This window comes from Canis lupus, chromosome 6 (assembly GCF_011100685.1).
Source record: "Canis lupus familiaris isolate Mischka breed German Shepherd chromosome 6, alternate assembly UU_Cfam_GSD_1.0, whole genome shotgun sequence".
Taxonomy (NCBI): Eukaryota; Metazoa; Chordata; class Mammalia; order Carnivora; family Canidae; genus Canis; species Canis lupus.
The window spans coordinates 13,902,687-13,921,600 of record NC_049227.1 but is presented as its reverse complement, the minus strand read 5'-3'; positions in this window follow the sequence as shown (position 1 = coordinate 13,921,600).

Below are 18,914 nucleotides of genomic sequence, written 5' to 3'. Positions count from 1 at the left end.
GAACTTGTTACACCTAAAATACAGAATAAAATTCACCTCTGCAACAATGATCATCATTTTTCCCCATGAATTTAAGAGAAACGTGTGCCTTGTAGAGATAATAATAACATATAAAGACAAAAACAAATTATTCACTGACATAGTTTTACATAGTTGAAATCATGTTATACATACAATTCTGTGTCCTGCTTTTTTAAACATAATATGCCTCATAGCCATCCCCCCTTCTTTTTAACATTCCTTATAAGCAACCATTTAATGTAAAAAAGTAGTGTTCCATCATATGAATAAGTCATAATTCAAACACTGTGTAGTTTCAGATTTCTGAGTTTTTACTCTTAAGTGATGAACACCTGTATGGATAAAATTCTATACCTAAGTCTGTTCCTTGGGATAGAGCTCTAAGAATGTAATAACCATATCCAAAAGTAAGAACTTGTAAGGATTCTTGAAAAGCATTGTTAAATTGTATTTCCCAAACGTAGCACCAATTTATATTTGCACTAATGACATGGATGCAAGTGCCCATTATATCAGCTCAAAATGGCAATGACTTTATTTATATACGTTTTAAAATGATGACACATGAGAGTCTTAGAAAATACCCATTTCAACTTGCCTCAGAGCAGGAGTTAGATATTTCTCGTGCAAGAACTGTTTTTGTGGTATCTCTTACAGACGTTCATTACCCTCCTGCTTAAGCACTAAGAATGAAAATTCCTAGATTTTATATTTTTCTTGGTGGCTAATCCTTACTAAAATTTTAGGCCTTTCCAAGTTACTGAAAGAAAAGTATTTTTTTTTATCATACTATTAATCTGTGTGATAACTTATAGAGGACATCTACTGAAACTGGTTCTTGGAATGATTATTAGCCATGAGAGAAATAAGTAAAACAAGTTGGAAAGAAGAAGGAGGGACTAGAATTTGAAAGATTGACTTATGTTTCATAGAGGAGAAGTACATGGACACAATGAACGACAGAGGGAAAAGCATATTCCTCTTTCTTGTGATATTACTGACACAGTCATACTTTCAAGTAGCTATGCTTATAAGGAAAATCCTCTATTTTAAGATTATCTTGAAATATGAAGGTACCAAATGTGCATGAATGAGAAATAAAAATGTAAGCTACAGTAGATCAATCTACACCTGGAATACCAGCCTTCATTTAGTTCATGAGGAATAATACTAGTGGGTCTATGAAATTATATCTATGAACAGATTTATCTGATAAAAACTTTCCTGAAAGAATTGCTTGCCTGTTGTTTCTCTGTATATAAAAACATAGAAAAAAAAAACAGACAACTATCCAGAAGGTCAGAGCTAAATATTATTAGAATTCATTTCTCCATGAAATATCCTTATTGTACCGTTGATCATCCCTGTTGAATTTTCATTGGTTTGGAAATGATATGGCTGGTGTTTAGAATTATGCTATTAGAATGTTCTTCTAAAATAGCTCTGCTTCATGTACCAGTGAATGAATCATTCATTTAAGAGTCTAACAAGATCTGACTAATGTGAACTCTAGTCTACATATTGGATATGTTCCCGACTGTCAGGCCAAAGGACTGACCCTCAGACTACGTGGGGCTTTTAGTTGGTGTTAAATGTGGATCTTTTTGATAAGTCTACATTTTCACTTGAATAATTCAGGGACACATTTTGGATTGATCTTAATCTCAGGCCCTATTTTAATGCTTAGTAAAAGCCCTTTACTTACCCTGAGTTTCATGTTGAAGTGTTCATGATTATTTGACTTCAGTTATTTATGGGTTGGGAGAAATGTGGCAGAAATTTGGTCTTTATTTGAATAATGGATATTTGGAATGCCAAATTGAGGATAAATTTAACTTTTACTTTCTTAAAATTAAAAAACTGAATTTAAACTATTCTGCAATTTGAGCAGTTGTCTTTCAGATATTTTCATAAAGACCCAATTTTCCTAGCCATACTCTTAGTCTAGCCAGAAGGAATATAGGTTGGTTAGAAAGTAGTTATTTTATAAAGAATGAATTTGTGTCAGTTAACACATCCCAGATGTCAAAATGTAAGTGGTCTTTAGGTATTCATTATTTGGTATCATCCATACTATTTTCTTCCCCATTAGTGTAGATAATTCACTTAAACCCATTACTTATTTTTTTTGCTTCCACCTGGGTACTGACATTTGTAGAAGTGATACATTGGAGAGTTTATTTTTGAAAAAGAAGTGATTTTGGTTTACTATATATGATGCTTATCTGAGCAGTGTAAAATGTTACACATTAATAGTTTAAATATACAAGGAGTTCATAGGAAACATTTTACAGTTCAGGTAAAATAAGCTGTCCAGAAATTAAGTAGGCTTTTGTTTTAAATGTGATTCATTTATTTGTACTAAAGTAGCACATTCAGTGACACCCCATTTATCTGGTCATTTTCCAGAATAAGATGGAATTTTCCAAGTAACTGATCATAAATTAGTTTTCCAGGTAACTGAATCTTACACCTTCAAGGACTAAAATCTTTTAAATCTAACCATTATTGATGGAAATATTTATAAAATATTATACAGTTTCTACCTTCTTACTTTTATACGTTTTCTTAATCAGAGGATACTCAGTGTAACTTAATCTTTTTTTTTTTTTCTGATGACTCAGGACTGCTATTTTTAACATGAAGTAGTTGAGCGTTATGCCTGCTTTTAAGTTTTTTTCTTCTTGGTTGGATTATTAATCTGCTGTTTCTCTGGCTGTTGTATCTACCTCTGGTAACTCGTATTGCATCTTCTCTGGCTTTGCTTTTTGTTCTCCATGGCTTGTGAAACTGAAGTTGTTAGGAATTACTGTTTATAGTAAATAAGAATCCAGGACCATTAGAGTGAGGGCACAGGGTCGCAAGTGAGGTGCTTGAGTACTGTTCTTCTCCACCAGCTGTGTCTGGTATTCACATTTCCCCAGATCACTTCTGGATAAAGCTTTGTTCTGAAAGGTTGGCTGCTGAGAGGTCACTGACTCATGGTATGTTAGGTCTTACCTGGTACCTTCGCCTTCCCTCACAGGTGAGTAAACTGAGCCTTAAGAGAGCATTCTGGGAATCGCCCCAGTTTATACAAACTAAGTCTTGATGATACCTAGGATTTAGGACTTGGTGTCCTGTCTCCCAGTCCATGCTTTTCTACTGTAAGTACAATGTTAATTCCAGATAATGATTATGAGTATTGTCATCAGTCTTGGTAGGTTTTAAAAAAAAAAGTCTATTTTCTTTCTCCTTGGGTCTCTCATTACTCGCCCACTTACCTAGCCTGTAAACCAGAGAATCATCCAAAGTTCTCCACACTCTCCATTCTAGGAGTTGCTAATTGCCTGGTTTACAGCCTCAGTATCTCTAGAAACTTCCCTCCTCTCCATCTCTGTTACATGGCCCTGGTTTAATCCTGAAGGATGTGGAGTCTACTAAGTAAATGGAGAAGTTGAATAAGAAGACTCATTGATAAGGAATTAAGGAAACAAAATTACTGTGACTTTTGTAAAGGAGACGTTAAAGGATAGCTTTTATGTGACTTCAGTATATAAATTGTATTATTCTGAGGGTGATGTCCAAATAAATTTTGCATATTCTCCAGACAGTAAAGGATTATATTATAAGCAGTGCTTTAAATATTTTTATTTTTATCAATTTAATAAATGTACTCAATAAATAAAGCCAATTAGCAATGTAAGTTTATAATGAAAAATAGTACCAGGTATTCTGCTTATCCTGAAATGTGGAAATTCATGTCCTGGGAAATTCTTATTTTTGTATTAGTTCATTGATAGTTTCCTTCTCCTTTTCTTGGTCTTTTATCTCTTTTTAGGGCTCTTGCTAGAGTTTCCTGTTGGGCTTGCTGGGTGGATCCGCCTATTTTAATTTATTTTTCTCTCCTATTGTTCACCTTTTTAGCTTCCTCCAGTGTTTCACATTTTTTTCTAAGTTATTTGATGATATTAATTTTTTCGTTCTTCATTGCTGTTGCTTGCATCAATTTAAAAATTTGAGGTAAGAGGAGGAGGGGCAAGATGGCGGAAGAGTAGGGTCCCCAAATCACCTGTCCCCACCAAATTACCTAGAAAACCTTCAAATTACCCTGAAAATCTATGAATTCGCCCTGAGATTTAAAGAGAGAACACCAGGAATGCTACAGTGAGAAGAGTTCGCGCTTCTATCAAGGTAGGAAGACCGGAAAAAAGAAATACAGAAACAAAAGGCATCCAAGGGGGAGGGGTCCCGCGAGGAGCCGGGCTGAGGCCGGGGCGAGTGTCCCCAGGACAGGAGAGCCCCGTCCCGGAGAAGCAGGAGCTGCACCAACCTTCCCGGGCGGAAAGGGGCTCGCAGGGAGTTAGAGCAGGACCCCAGGAGGGCGGGGATGCCCTCGGGCTCCCTGGGACAGTAACAGACACCTGCGCCCCGGGGAGAGCCACACACCCCGCGGCCAAGCTCCCTAAGGGCTGCAGCGCGCACGGCGGGACCCGGAGCAGCTAGGAGGGGCTCGGGCAGAGGAAGAGGCTCCGTGGGGAGTGGGCTGCGCGGGTCCGGGAGCAGCTCGGAGGGGCTCGGGCGGCGGCTCCGCAGAGGGGGCTACGTGGCCGGAGCGTGAATCCAACAGCGCAGACCGGGAGCACTGGGCGCCGGGACACAGCACAGGATCCGGCCTCCCCCACGGGACAGGCAGAGGCCAGGAGGGCCCAGGACAGCAAGGACGCTCCTGCCCGGAGCTGAGCAGATCAGCAGCCCCGCCCCGGAGCCTCCAGGCCCTGCAGAGGAGAGCTCCAGAGTTACTGTAGGAAGCTGATCCAGGTTTCCAGAGCTGGCCCCACCACTGGGGCTGTTCCTCCTGTGGCCTCACGGGGTAAACAACCCCCACTGAGCCCTGCATCAGGCAGGGGGCAGAGCAGCTCCCCCAAGTGCTAACACCTGAAAATCAGCACAACAGGCCACTCCCCGAGAAGACCAGCTAGACGGACAAGTTCCAGAGGAAGTCAAGGGACTTAAAGTATACAGAAGCAGAAGATACTCCCCCGTGGGTTTTTTGTTTTTTGTTTTTGTTTTGTTTTGTTTTTCTTTTTGATTTGTTTGCTTCTCCCACCCTTTTTTTCCCTTTCTTTCTTTTTCTTTCTCTTTTTCTTCTTTTTTTTTTCTTTTTTTCTTCCTTTTTTTTTCTCTTTCTCTTTTCTTTCCTTCTTTCTCTCCTCTCTTTTTCTCCTTTTCCCAATACAACTTGCTTTTTGGCCACTCTGCACTGAGCAAAATGACTAGAAGGAAAACCTCACCTCAAAAGAAAGAATCAGAAACAGTCCTCTCTCCCACAGAGTTACAAAATCTGAATTACAATTCAATGTCAGAAAGCCAATTCAGAAGCACTATCATACAACTACTGGTGGCTCTAGAAAAAAGCATAAAGGACTCAAGAGACTTCATGACTGCAGAATTTAGAGCTAATCAGGCAGAAATTAAAAATCAATTGAATGAGATGCAATCCAAACTAGAAGTCCTAACGATGAGGGTTAACGAGGTGGAAGAACAAGTGAGTGACATAGAAGACAAGTTGATGGCAAAGAGGGAAACTGAGGAAAAAAGAGACAAACAATTAAAAGACCATGAAGATAGATTAAGGGAAATAAACAACAGCCTGAGGAAGAAAAACCTACGTTTAATTGGTGTTCCCGAGGGCGCCGAAAGGGCCAGAGGGCCATAATATGTATTTGAACAAATTCTAGCTGAAAACTTTCCTAATCTGGGAAGGGAAACAGGCATTCAGATCCAGGAAATGGAGAGATCCCCCCCTAAAATCAATAAAAACCATTCAACACCTCGACATCTAATAGTGAAGCTTGCAAATTCCAAAGATAAAGAGAAGATCCTTAAAGCAGCAAGAGACAAGAAATCCCTGACTTTTATGGGGAGAAGTATTAGGGTAACAGCAGACCTCTCCACAGAGACCTGGCAGGCCAGAAAGGGCTGGCAGGATATATTCAGGGTCCTAAATGAGAAGAACATGCAACCAAGAATACTTTATCCAGCAAGGCTCTCATTCAAAATGGAAGGAGAGATAAAGAGCTTCCAAGACAGGCAGCAACTGAAAGAATATGTGACCTCCAAACCAGCTCTGCAAGAAATTTTAAGGAGGACTCTTAAAATTCCCCTTTAAGAAGAAGTTCAGTGGAACATTCCACAAAAACAAGGACTGAATAGATATCATGATGACACTAAACTCATATCTCTCAATAGTAACTCTGAATGGGAACGGGCTTAATGACCCCATCAAAAGGCGCAGGGTTTCAGACTGGATAAAAAAGCAGGACCCATCTATTTGCTGTCTACAAGAGACTCATTTTAGACAGAGGGACACCTACAGCCTGAAAATAAAAGGTTGGAGAACCATTTACCATTCGAATGGTCCTCAAAAGAAAGCAGGGGTAGCCATCCTTATATCAGATAAACTAAAATTTACCCCGAAGACTGTAGTGAGAGATGAAGAGGGACACTATCTCATACTTAAAGGATCTACCCAACAAGAGGACTTAACAATCCTCAATATATATGCCCCGAATGTGGGAACTGCCAAATATATAAATCAATTAATAACCAAAGTGAAGAAATACTTCGATAATAATACACTTGGTGACTTCAATCTAGCTCTTTCTGTACTCGATAGGTCTTGTAAGCACAACATCTCCAAAGAAACGAGAGCTTTAAATGATACACTGGACCAGATGGATTTCACAGATATCTACAGAACTTTACACCCAAACTCAACTGAATACACATTCTTCTCAAGTGTACATGGAACTTTCTCCAGAATAGACCAGATACTGGGTCACAAATCGGGTCTGAACCGATACCAAAAGATTGGGATCGTCCCCTGCATATTCTCAGACCATAATGCCTTGAAATTAGAACTAAATCACAACAAGAAGTTTGGAAGGACCTCATACACGTGGAGGTTAAGGACCATCCTGCTAAAAGATGAAAGGGTCAACCAGGAAATTAAGGAAGAATTAAAAAGATTCATGGAAACTAATGAGAATGAAGATACAACGGTTCAAAATCTTTGGGATGCAGCAAAAGCAGTCCTAAGGGGGAAATACATCGCAATACAAGCATCCATTCAAAAACTGGAAAGAACTCAAATACAGAAGCTAACCTTACACGTAAAGGAGCTAGAGAATAAACAGCAGATAGATCCTACACCCAGGAGAAGATGAGAGTTAATAAAGATTCGAGCAGAACTCAACGAAATCAAGACCAGAAAAACTGTGGAACAGATCAACAGAACCAGGAGTTGGTTCTTTGAAAGAATTAATAAGATAGGTAAACCATTAGCCAGCCTTATTAAAAAGAAGAGAGAAAAGACTCAAATTAATAAATCATGAATGAGAAAGGAGAGATCACTACCAACAACAAGGAAATACAAACGATTTTAAAAACATATTATGAACAGCTATACGCCAATAAATTAGGCAATCTAGAAGAAATGGACACATTCCTGGAAAGCCACAAACTACCAAAACTGGAACAGGAAGAAATAGAAAACCTGAACAGGCCAATAACCCGGGAGGAAGTTGAAGCAGTCATCAAAAACCTCCCAAGACACAAGAGTCCAGGGCCAGATGGCTTCCCAGGGGAATTTTATCAAACGTTTAAAGAAGAAACCATATCTATTCTCCTAAAGCTGTTGGGAAAGATAGAAAGAGATGGAGTACTTCCAAATTCGTTCTATGAGGCCAGCATCACCTTAATTCCAAAACCAGACAAAGACCCAACCAAAAAGGAGAATTACAGACCAATATCCCTGATGAACATGGATGCAAAAATTCTCAACAAGATACTGGCCAATAGGATCCAACAGTGCATTAAGAAAATTATTCACCATGACCAAGTAGGATTTATCCCTGGGACACAAGGCTGGTTCAACACCCGTAAAACAATCAATGTGATTCATCATATCAACAAGAGAAAAACCAAGAACCATATGATCCTCTCATTAGATGCAGAGAAAGCATTTGACAAAATACAGCATCCATTTCTGATCAAAACTCTTCAGAGTGTAGGGATAGAGGGAACATTACTCAACATCTTAAAAGCCATCTACAAAAAGCCCACAGCAAATATCATTCTCAATGGGGAAGCACTGGGAGCCTTTCCCCTAAAATCAGCAATAAAACAGGGATGTCCACTCTCACCACTACTATTCAACAGAGTACCGGAAGTCCTGGCCTTAGCAATCAGACAACAAAAAGACATTAAAGGCATTCAAATTGGCAAAAAAGAAGTCAAACTCTCCCTCTTCGCCGATGACATGATACTCTACATAGAAAACCCAAAAGTCTCCACCCCAAGATTGCTAGAACTCATACAGCAATTCGGTAGCGTGGCAGGATACAAAATCAATGCCCAGAAATCAGTGGCATTTCTATACACTAACAATGAGACTGAAGAAAGAGAAATTAAGGAGTCAATCCCATTTACAATTGCACCGAAAAGCATAAGATACCTAGGAATAAACCTAACCAAAGATGTAAAGGATCTATACCCTCAAAACTATAGAACGCTTCTGAAAGAAATTGAGAAAGACACAAAGAGATGGAAAAATATTCCATGCTCATGGATTGGCAGAATTAATATTGTGAAAATGTCAATGTTACCCAGGGCAATATACACGTTTAATGCAATCCCTATCAAGATACCATGGACTTTCTTCAGAGAGTTAGAACGAATTATTTTAAGATTTGTGTGGAATCAGAAAAGACCCCAAATAGGCAGGGGAATTTTAAAAAAGAAAACCATATCTGGGGGCATCACAATGCCAGATTTCAGGTTGTACTACAAAGCTGTGGTCATCAAGACAGTGTGGTACTGGCACAAAGACAGACACATAGATCAATGGAACAGAATAGAGAACCCAGAAGTGGACCCTGAACTTTATGGTCAACTAATATTCGATAAAGGAGGAAAGACTATCCATTGGAAGAAAGACAGTCTCTTCAATAAATGGTGCTGGGAAAATTGGACATCCACATGCAGAAGAATGAAACTAGACCACTCTCTTTCACCATACACAAAGATAAACTCAAAATGGATGAAAGATCTAAATGTGAGACAAAATTCCATCAAAATCCTAGAGAAGAATACAGGCAACACCCTTTTTGAACTCAGCCACAGTAACTTCTTGCAAGATACATCCACGAAGGCAAAAGAAACAAAGCAAAAATGAACTATTGGGACTTCATCAAGATAAGAAGCTTTTGCACAGCAAAGGATACAGTCAACAAAACTCAAAGACAACCTACAGAATGGGAGAAGATATTTGCAAATGACATATCAGATAAAGGGCTAGTTTCCAAGATCTATAAAGAACTTATGAAACTCAACGCCAAAGAGACAAACAATCCAATCATGAAATGGGCAAAAGACATGAAGAGAAATCTCACAGAGGAAGACATAGACATGGCCAACATGCACATGAGAAAATGCTCTGCATCACTTGCCATCAGGGAAATAGAAATCAAAACCACAATGAGATACCACCTCACACCAGTGAGAATGGGGAAGATTAACAAGGCAGGAAACCACAAATGTTGGAGAGGATGCGGAGAAAAGGGAACCCTCATACACTGTTGGTGGGAATGTGAACTGGTGCAGCCACTCTGGAAAACTGTGTGGAGGTTCCTCAAAGAGTTAAAAATAGACCTGCCCTATGACCCAGCAATTGCACTGCTGGGGATTTACCCCAAAGATGCAGATGCAATGAAACGCCGGGACACCTGCACCCCGATGTTTATAGCAGCAATGGCCACAATAGCCAAGCTGTGGAAGGAGCCTCGGTGTCCATTGAAAGATGAGTGGATAAAGAAGATGTGTTTTATGTATACAATGGAGTATTACTCAGCTATTAGAAATGACAAATACCCACCATTTGCTTCAACGTGGATGGAACTGGAGGGTATTATGCTGAGTGAAGTAAGTCAATCGGAGAAGGACAAACATCATATGTTCTCATTCATTTGGGGAATATAAATAATAGTGAAAGGGAATATAAGGGAAGGGAGAAGAAATGTGTGGGAAATATCAGAAAGGGAGACAGAATGTAAAGACTGCTAACTCTGGGAAACAAACTAGGGGTGGTAGGAAGGGGAGGAGGGCGGGGGGTGGGAGTGAATGGGTGACGGGCACTGGGGGTTATTCTGTATGTTGGTAAATTGAACACCAATAAAAAATAAATTAAAAAAAAAGAAAAAAAGTGTGAATAGATGGAGAAAAAAATGAGGTCAAATTGATATGTAACATTATATAAGTTTCAAGGGTACAACCTTAAAAATCAAGATCTGTATGCACTACAAAGTCATCACCATCAAAAGTCTGGCTTCCATTCATCACATACAGTTGGCTCCCTTTACCCATTCCCCTCTCCGCCATCCCCTTTACTCTCTAGTAACAGTCTAATCTATGAGTTTTTGTACTGCCTTGTTTCTTTGTTTTTCAGATGCTATATGAGTGAAATTGTATGGTATTTTCTTTTTCTGACTTATTTCTTTTAACTTAATACCTTTAAGGTCTATCCATGTGGCAAGATTTTATTCTTCTTTATGATTATTGTGCCTGTATGCATCTTCTTTATCCACTCATATATTGATGGGCACTTAGGTTGTTTCCACCTTTTTGGCTCTTGTAAATAATACAGTGAACATAGGAGTGCACGTATCTCTAAGTTCATGTTTTCATATTCTTTGCATAAAATATCCAGAGGTGGAAGAGCTAGTACATGTAGTAGTAGATCTATTCTTAATATTTTGAGGAATCCTCCGTACTTTTTTCCATAGTGGCTGCATCAATTTACATTCCCACCAACAGTGTATGATTATTCCCTTTTCTCCACATCCTCTCTAATACTTATTTCTTGTCTTTTTGATGGTAGCCATTCTAACAGGTGTGAAGTGATATCTCATTGTGGTTTTGATTTACATTTCCCTAATAGTGATGTTGAACGTCTTTTCATGTGCCTGTTAGCCATCTGTATGTCTTCTTTTGAAAAAATGTTCAGATCCCCTGCCCATTTTTAAATTAGGTTCTTTGTTTTTTATTGTCAAATTGTATGAGTTCTTTATATATTTTGCATGTTAACCTCTTAATCAAGTAGATGACTTGCAAATATCTTCTCCCATTTAGTAGGTTGACTTTTGGTTTTGATGATGGTTTGCTTCACTATGAAGAAGCTTTTTGGTTTAATATAGCTCCATTTGTTTATTTTTGTGTAAGGTGTAAGATAGTGGCCAGGTTTTCTTTTGCAATTGATCAGTTTTTCCAGCACCATTTATTTAAGAGAGTGTCCTTTGTCCATTGTATATTCTTGGCTCCTTTGTCATAAATTAATTATTTGTATATTTGTGGGTTTACTTCTGGACTCTCAAATCTGTTCTACTGATCTGTGTCTGTTTTTATGCCAGTATCATACTGTTTTTATTTTTGTAGCTTTGTAGCATAGTTTGAAATCAGGGAGATGATACTTCTCGGCTTTGTTCTTCTTTCTCCAGATTGCTTTGGGCATTTGGGATGTTTTGTCATTCTATACAAATTTTAGAATTATTGTGGTTTTGTGAAAAAAATGCCATTAGAATTTTGAGAGGGATTACATTGAATGTATAGATTGCTTTGGCCAGTAGGGACATTTTAACAATGTTTTTCATGAGCATTGAATGTCTCCATTTATTTGTGTCGTCTTCAATTTATTTCATCACTGCCTTAGAGTTTTCAGTCTCTTTCATCTCCTTAATTAACTTTATTCCTAGGTATATTACCTTTTTGGATGCAGTTGAAAATGGGATTTTTTCCTTAATTTTTTTTCTTTGTTATTGGTGTATAGAAACACCACAGATTTTTGTATATTGATTCTGTATTCTGCAACTTTACTGAATGTGTTTATTTGTTCTAATAGGTTTTGGCAGATTCCTTAGGATATTATAAATGTAGTATGTCATCTATAAATAGTGGCAATTTTATTTCTTCTTTTCTGATTTTAGATGCCCTTTATTTATTTTTCTTGTCTTACTGCTATGGCTAGGACTGCCAGTACTGTGTTGAATAAAAGTGGTGAAAGTGGGCATTCTCCTCTGGTTCCTAATCTTAGAGGAAAAGATTTTTCAGTTTTTCATTACTGAGTACAGTGTTAGCTGTGGGTTTGTCATATATGGCCTTTATTAGGTTGAAATATGTTCCCTCTATACCCACTTTATCAAGAGTTCTTATCATATACAGATGTTGAATTATTTTGCACCCCATTATTTATATTTGTTTCTTTTGGTCTCTGTCCTTTATGTTGGAGACTTCTCTCCAATGTCTGTTGTTCATAAACCACTTGCACATAGATGGAAGTGAAGTGCTTTTTTTCCCCCTCAAAGTGATCCATCTTATTTCATTGGAGTTCTCCACCTGTCAGTGTATTTAGTTCTCATGTATTAAATTTTCCTTATTTAATAGCAAAATTAGAAAGGTATTTAAATTAAACATAAGAAAGATTTAAATTCTAGGGATATTAGATATTAAATTAATATAGAAGGCTTAAAAACTTCTGAAAACTTTTTGTTTTGATTTTTAAATATTAATGTTATCTGCAGTGTATTTGGTTTGGTAGATTTTGTTGGGAGAATCAAGAGAGAGTTCCTGCCTTGTTTTAGATGGGAGCAGTTGTTTTTGGGTGCTTTTTACAATTCTCCTTCCCCAAAGCTTACCATAATTCAGAGGTTAATTAGGTTTAGACTGACGAATTACAATATACACTTTTTCTTTTGGTGGAATTGCTAGCCACTTGTGGTTGAGAACTTCTCTTTTTTTTGAGAACTTCTCTTAAGTGATACTTCATTACCATGACTCGTAATTAGGATAAGATAATGGGTCATTTTCTTCATTTTGAATACTTAGTTGTTTGGAAATTATTTCATATAAGAATAATTTAAATTTTTTAACTGGTGTAAAAAACAGATATCAGAAAGAAAGTTCAATGTTTTTATAGAAGGAGTAGTGATGTTTTCTCAAAATGATTTCACCAATAGATGTTAAGTGTCTTGTAATATGAGAAAAATGTGTAGTTTAAATTAATAAAATTCACCAATTTATTTCAGGACTATCGAAGCTAATAAAATAAAAAGCTTGGACATTAATTTTCATTAGTATGATTGTTTTAAGTGTGGATAGTTCTTTTATTATATTAAAACAAACTGGTAGGCTATAAAGAATCCTTTGTTTATCTGTTGGTTTAATTTAAAAGCAAAATATATATAATTCTAATTATATACAGCATTGATTGTTTCATTTATAAGTTTATGACTCATTCTTTTTTTTTAAAGATTTTATTTATTTATTCATGAGAGACAGAGAGAGAAAGAGGCAGAGACACAAGCAGAGGGAGAAGCAGGCCCCATGCAAGGAGCCCGACGTGGGACTCTATCCCGGGTCTGCGCGTCTCCAGGATCATGCCCTGGGCTGAAGGTGGCAGTAAACCACTGAGCCCAGGGCTGCCCTATGACTCTCATTCTTAATTTTAACATTTGATTACCTTGTATTCTGTGAATACTGTGTGGAAAGAAAGCTGAACTAAGAAACAAGAAGGCTTTTCCAGTTTGAGTTATACTACTTACTTAGCTTTGTAATATTCCCTTATTATATGACAAAATATTTCTGTATAGGAATTTCTTTTTGAAGTAATACATGTGGGCAGCCTGGGTGGCTTAGCAGTTTAGCACCGCCTTTAGCCCAGGGCATGATCTTGGAGACCCAGGATTGAGTCCCACGTCAAGCTCCCTGCATAGAGCCTGCTTCTCCCTCTGTCTGTCTCTCTGCCTCTCTCTGTGTGTCTCTTATGAATAAATAAATAAAATCTTAAAAAAAAGTAATACATGTATCATTAGGTAATGCATATAATGTATATTTGCATATGTACATATGTGTGTACATGTATCATGGTGGAAAATTGATGTTATCAAACTGTATAAAATGAAAAATAAAAGTCTGCCCCCACCTACACTGAAAACAAAACCGATTACAAGCAAACAAGTCTGCAGTGACAGAGCTCACAATTGCTAACAGTTTCTGCACATCCTTGCAGAAATGTTTCATGCCTGTGTCAGTATATCTGCACATAAATAATAGTACAGGTACTATTTAGCACCTTACTTTTTTCCCCTTGCATCTTGGAAATCAATTTATGAAAACATAGTCCTGAACATATTTATTTCTAACCAATATCTAGTAGCTATAATTTACAGATTAATAAGAAATTTCATTTTTAATTCTTTTTTTCTTAAATTTACACTGTTTCCCTGTGTGTTTGAATTATAGTGGCAGGATGTTTTTTATTTTATTTTTTTAAGATTTTATTTATTTGTTCATGAGAGACACAGACAGAGAGAGGCAGAGACATAGGTAGAGGGAGAAGCAGGCTCTATGCAGGAAGCCTGACGTTGGACTCTATCCCGGGTCTCTAGGATCATGCCCTGGGCCGAAGGCAGCGCTAAACTGCTGAGCCACCCGGGCTGCCCTGGCAGGATGTTTTTTAAAAATCTGTGCATAGGAAAATGAAGTAAAGCAAACATTAACAATGTGTATATTAGGTGGTGAATTTGAAGTGACTTTTTCCTTTCTTTATGCTTTTACGTATATTTCATATTTTTAACAATTGACATTTTATTGTGAAAATCTATTTTAATAAAAAGTACTGTGCTATCAAAAACAGACACATAGATCAGTGGAACAGAATAGAGAATCCAGAAGTGGACCCTGAACTTTATGGGCAACTAATATTCGATAAAGGAGGAAAGACTATCCATTGGAAGAAAGACAGTCTCTTCAATAAATGGTGCTGGGAAAATTGGACATCCACATGCAGAAGAATGAAACTAGACCACTCTCTTTCACCATACACAAAGATAAACTCAAAATGGATGAAAGATCTAAATGTGAGACAAGATTCCATCAAAATCCTAGAGAAGAACACAGGCAACACCCTTTTTGAACTCGGCCATAGTAACTTCTTGCAAGATACATCCACGAAGACAAAAGAAACAAAAGCAAAAATGAACTATTGGGACTTCATCAAGATAAGAAGCTTTTGCACAGCAAAGGATACAGTCAACAAAACTCAAAGACAACCTACAGAATGGGAGAAGATATTTGCAAATGACATATCAGATAAAGGGCTAGTTTCCAAGATCTATAAAGAACTTCTTAAACTCAACACCAAAGAAACAAACAATCCAATCATGAAATGGGCAAAAGACATGAACAGAAATCTCACAGAGGAAGACATAGACATGGCCAACATGCATATGAGAAAATGTTCTGCATCACTTGCCATCAGGGAAATACAAATCAAAACTACAATGAGATACCACCTCACACCAGTGAGAATGGGGAAAATTAACAAGGCAGGAAACAACAAATGTTGGAGAGGATGTGGAGAAAAGGGAACCCTCTTACACTGTTGGTGGGAATGTGAACTGGTGCAGCCACTCTGGAAAACTGTGTGGAGGTTCCTCAAACAGTTAAAAATAGACCTGCCCTACGACCCAGCAATTGCACTGTTGGGGATTTACCCCAAAGATACAAATGCAATGAAACGCCGGGACACCTGCACCCCGATGTTTATAGCAGCAATGGCCACGATAGCCAAACTGTGGAAGGAGCCTCGGTGTCCAACGAAAGATGAATGGATAAAGAAGATGTGGTTCATGTATACAATGGAATATTACTCAGCTATTAGAAATGACAAATACCCACCATTTGCTTCAACGTGGATGGAACTGGAGGGTATTATGCTGAGTGAAGTAAGTCAGTCGGAGAAGGACAAACATTATATGTTCTCATTCATTTGGGGAATATAAATAATAGTGAAAGGGAATATAAGGGAAGGGAGAAGAAATGTGTGGGAAATATCAGAAAGGGAGACAGAACGTAAAGACTGCTAACTCTGGGAAACGAACTAGGGGTGGTAGAAGGGGAGGAGGGCGGGGGGTGGGAGTGAATGGGTGACGGGCACTGGGTGTTATTCTGTATGTTAGTAAATTGAACACCAATAAAAAATGAATTAAAAAAAAAAGTACTGTGCTATTATGAAGTAATTATCAATCGGCAGTTGTTTAATTGAATTATAAAACCATATTCTTTATTGACTATTAAATCATACCTCATTAAAAATATTTTATTGTTATTTTTCCCTCCTCTTTATTTTTTAATTGAAGTATAATTTACATATACTAAAATGCAGAGATTTTAACTATACCCCTTGATGAGTTTTTTACCCACTGCACTTAAGATATAAAACATTCCAATAATCCCATAGACGTTCCTCAAATCCCTTCTAAATCAACTCCTCCCCTCCATCCAGGCCACTGCTGATCTGGCACCTATCATGTGGATTGCTTTCTTTCGTTCTGAGCATCATATGAATGGAATCACACTCCAGGTACTCTTCTGTGTCTGTTTCATTAAACATCTCTGTATTTGTGTATCTTCATCACAACTTTAAAAATGCCTACTATTCATCTTTTTTCTTAATGTTTAACTGGAGCAAAGGCATACAGCTAGGAGGTGCCAGAACCAGGGCTTGGTCTCAGGTCTGAGCCCACAGCTCTTTTCCCTGACTCTGTACATATGGCTTTTGTAGGCCTTGTGATAGGAATAAGGTCAGAAAGTGAGGGAGTCTCTGGTTGGGAAGTACCCTGAGTGTTATGCTCAGGAATTTGTACTTTACTCCTTGGGATGTGAGTTCTCCACAACAATGTGGTACTGCAGGAGTGAGAAGTACAGCAAACTGCAAGTTTGTTACCAAAAAAAAAAAAAAAAAAAAAAAAAAAAAAAAAGGACAAATTCCAGTTTTCACTATTGTGCTTGCTGCCAGAACCCTGGCTGTGGGGAGGTCTGACTGCATCTTTGAGTCTGGGAGCTTGGTTTAAGATGTTGGTATCTTTAGGTTTTTCTCCATTGAGCAGGTCAGTTTCCCTGGACAAGATTCTGTTTGTCTCCTGTCTAGAGGATGATAGGCTGGCTGTCCGCATTCAAGAAGCTGAGTTGTGATATGTATACATACGTTCAGATAATCTTCCTCTTTTTACGAGGTTGTGGGACCACAACTCTCCTGGAGTTAGTTTCCTGAGTCCAGGTGTCCTTGTGTTCCCCTCTGTAGAGAGTTAATCTCAGAGCTCGTCCTGAGTGGCAGAGGGCAAGCACCTGGTTGTGGGTAGTGGGAAAGGACATCCAGTTGCCGGTTGTGTTTTAACTGCCTCTCTGGTAATTAATTAATCAACCTACATACCTCCCTGCCTTTCTCCTTCCTCTCCTCCTTTCCCCTTTTCTTACTTTTCTTTTTATTTATTTAATTAGCCAACACATAGTACATAATTAGTTTCAGATGTAGTTTCCAACACTAGTAATCTTTCTGATTTCCCCCTCTGCACTTCTTTCAGGTGTAGGTCAGCCCCCCCTCCCCCCCAGCAATCCTCTGGGGATTTTGCACCATAAATCATGTTTGCTTTTAGAATCCCTTTTGCTAGCTTTGGATTCAGGCATCTTTTGTTGGCTGTAACATTTTCTGTCTATCTATCTTACAAACTCTCCTGTGTTCTCTTTACTTTTAAAAGAAAATCTTTTCATTATCATTTCAATGATGTTTCCAAAAAGAAGTAAATACATGCTTTTAGTCTGTCATCTTTATCTTGGAAGTCCTATTTGTTTGTTAAATCAGTCTAGGAATAGGTCTCTTTTTGTTAATTTTGTCTCTTAATAAGTTTCTGTTAATTCTGAGGCAAGTTTAGAAGTACTGAATTTCTGTATTTTTCGAAGATCAATGGAATTTTGACTCCAGGCATCTTCCTGTTACCCTGTCAGCAACTTATCTTTATTCATTCTTAAGGCACCCCCCCCCCCTTTACCTGGAAAGGGGGATGGTGTCACACTGTGAACTAGCTTGGATGTCACCAAGGAATTGGTATTCATTCCTTTTGTGCAGCAGTTGATTAGATCCACATGGTCTTGTATCTGCCAGCACAGCGGCTTCTGTGATAAGGTTTAGGACATAGGAATTTAAGACGCTTCTCAGCCCAGAATGTCATAGGCCCATTGAGAGGAAATCACTATGGTGGCTGGATAATGTTTTAAAGAACCAAAGAGTTTTGGAAAAAGAAAGAAACCTCAAACACATTAATACTGCTGGTACAATTTTATGGTTGTAGGCCCCAAGATGCAGAAGGGGTCTCCTTGAACATGCTTTTGTTGCATCCTTTTCTGTTTTTCAGTCTCCCAAACTGGCATCATCTCCCTTCTGCTTTTTCAACCTAGTCACCAACTGTTCTGGCTCAGTTCATAAGAAATGGCTTCTGGTTTTGTTATTTGTATGTTGAAAACTCCATGTCACTATTAGGGGTACAAGAAGATCCACAGGAAAGGTTTTCCAGTAGTTCCCTCCTCTTTGTTTATGTCACCTAGTTCCCAGGTGGTTAAACTTTTCTTTCCACATGCTCAGGCTTTTTAGGGAGCCAGTAGCTAGGGCATCCTCTTACTTGTACTTACCAAGACATTGGAACATGGCTATAAAGACCATCCAGTTGGTTCTTCATTTTTAGAAATCCCTTCAAAGATGTGATGTATGCCTCATTTAAAACATTATGTGTATGTTAATATCAAATTTGATGGAAAAGTGAGAGAGGCTATGGTCTTTGCCCTTGCCACCTGCAGTGCCCAGGAGGGGACTTCTTGCAGGAGCTTTAAGCCAGACAGGCTGAGTTTCTGCTGGCATTAGAGTATCTGTGGGTAGAGGTCCTAATTGTCTGGAGACTGGACTGAAGCTTAGCAGAGACTGATTATTTGCCTGGCCCCCTACCCTGAATTGCAGACTCATCTAGAGC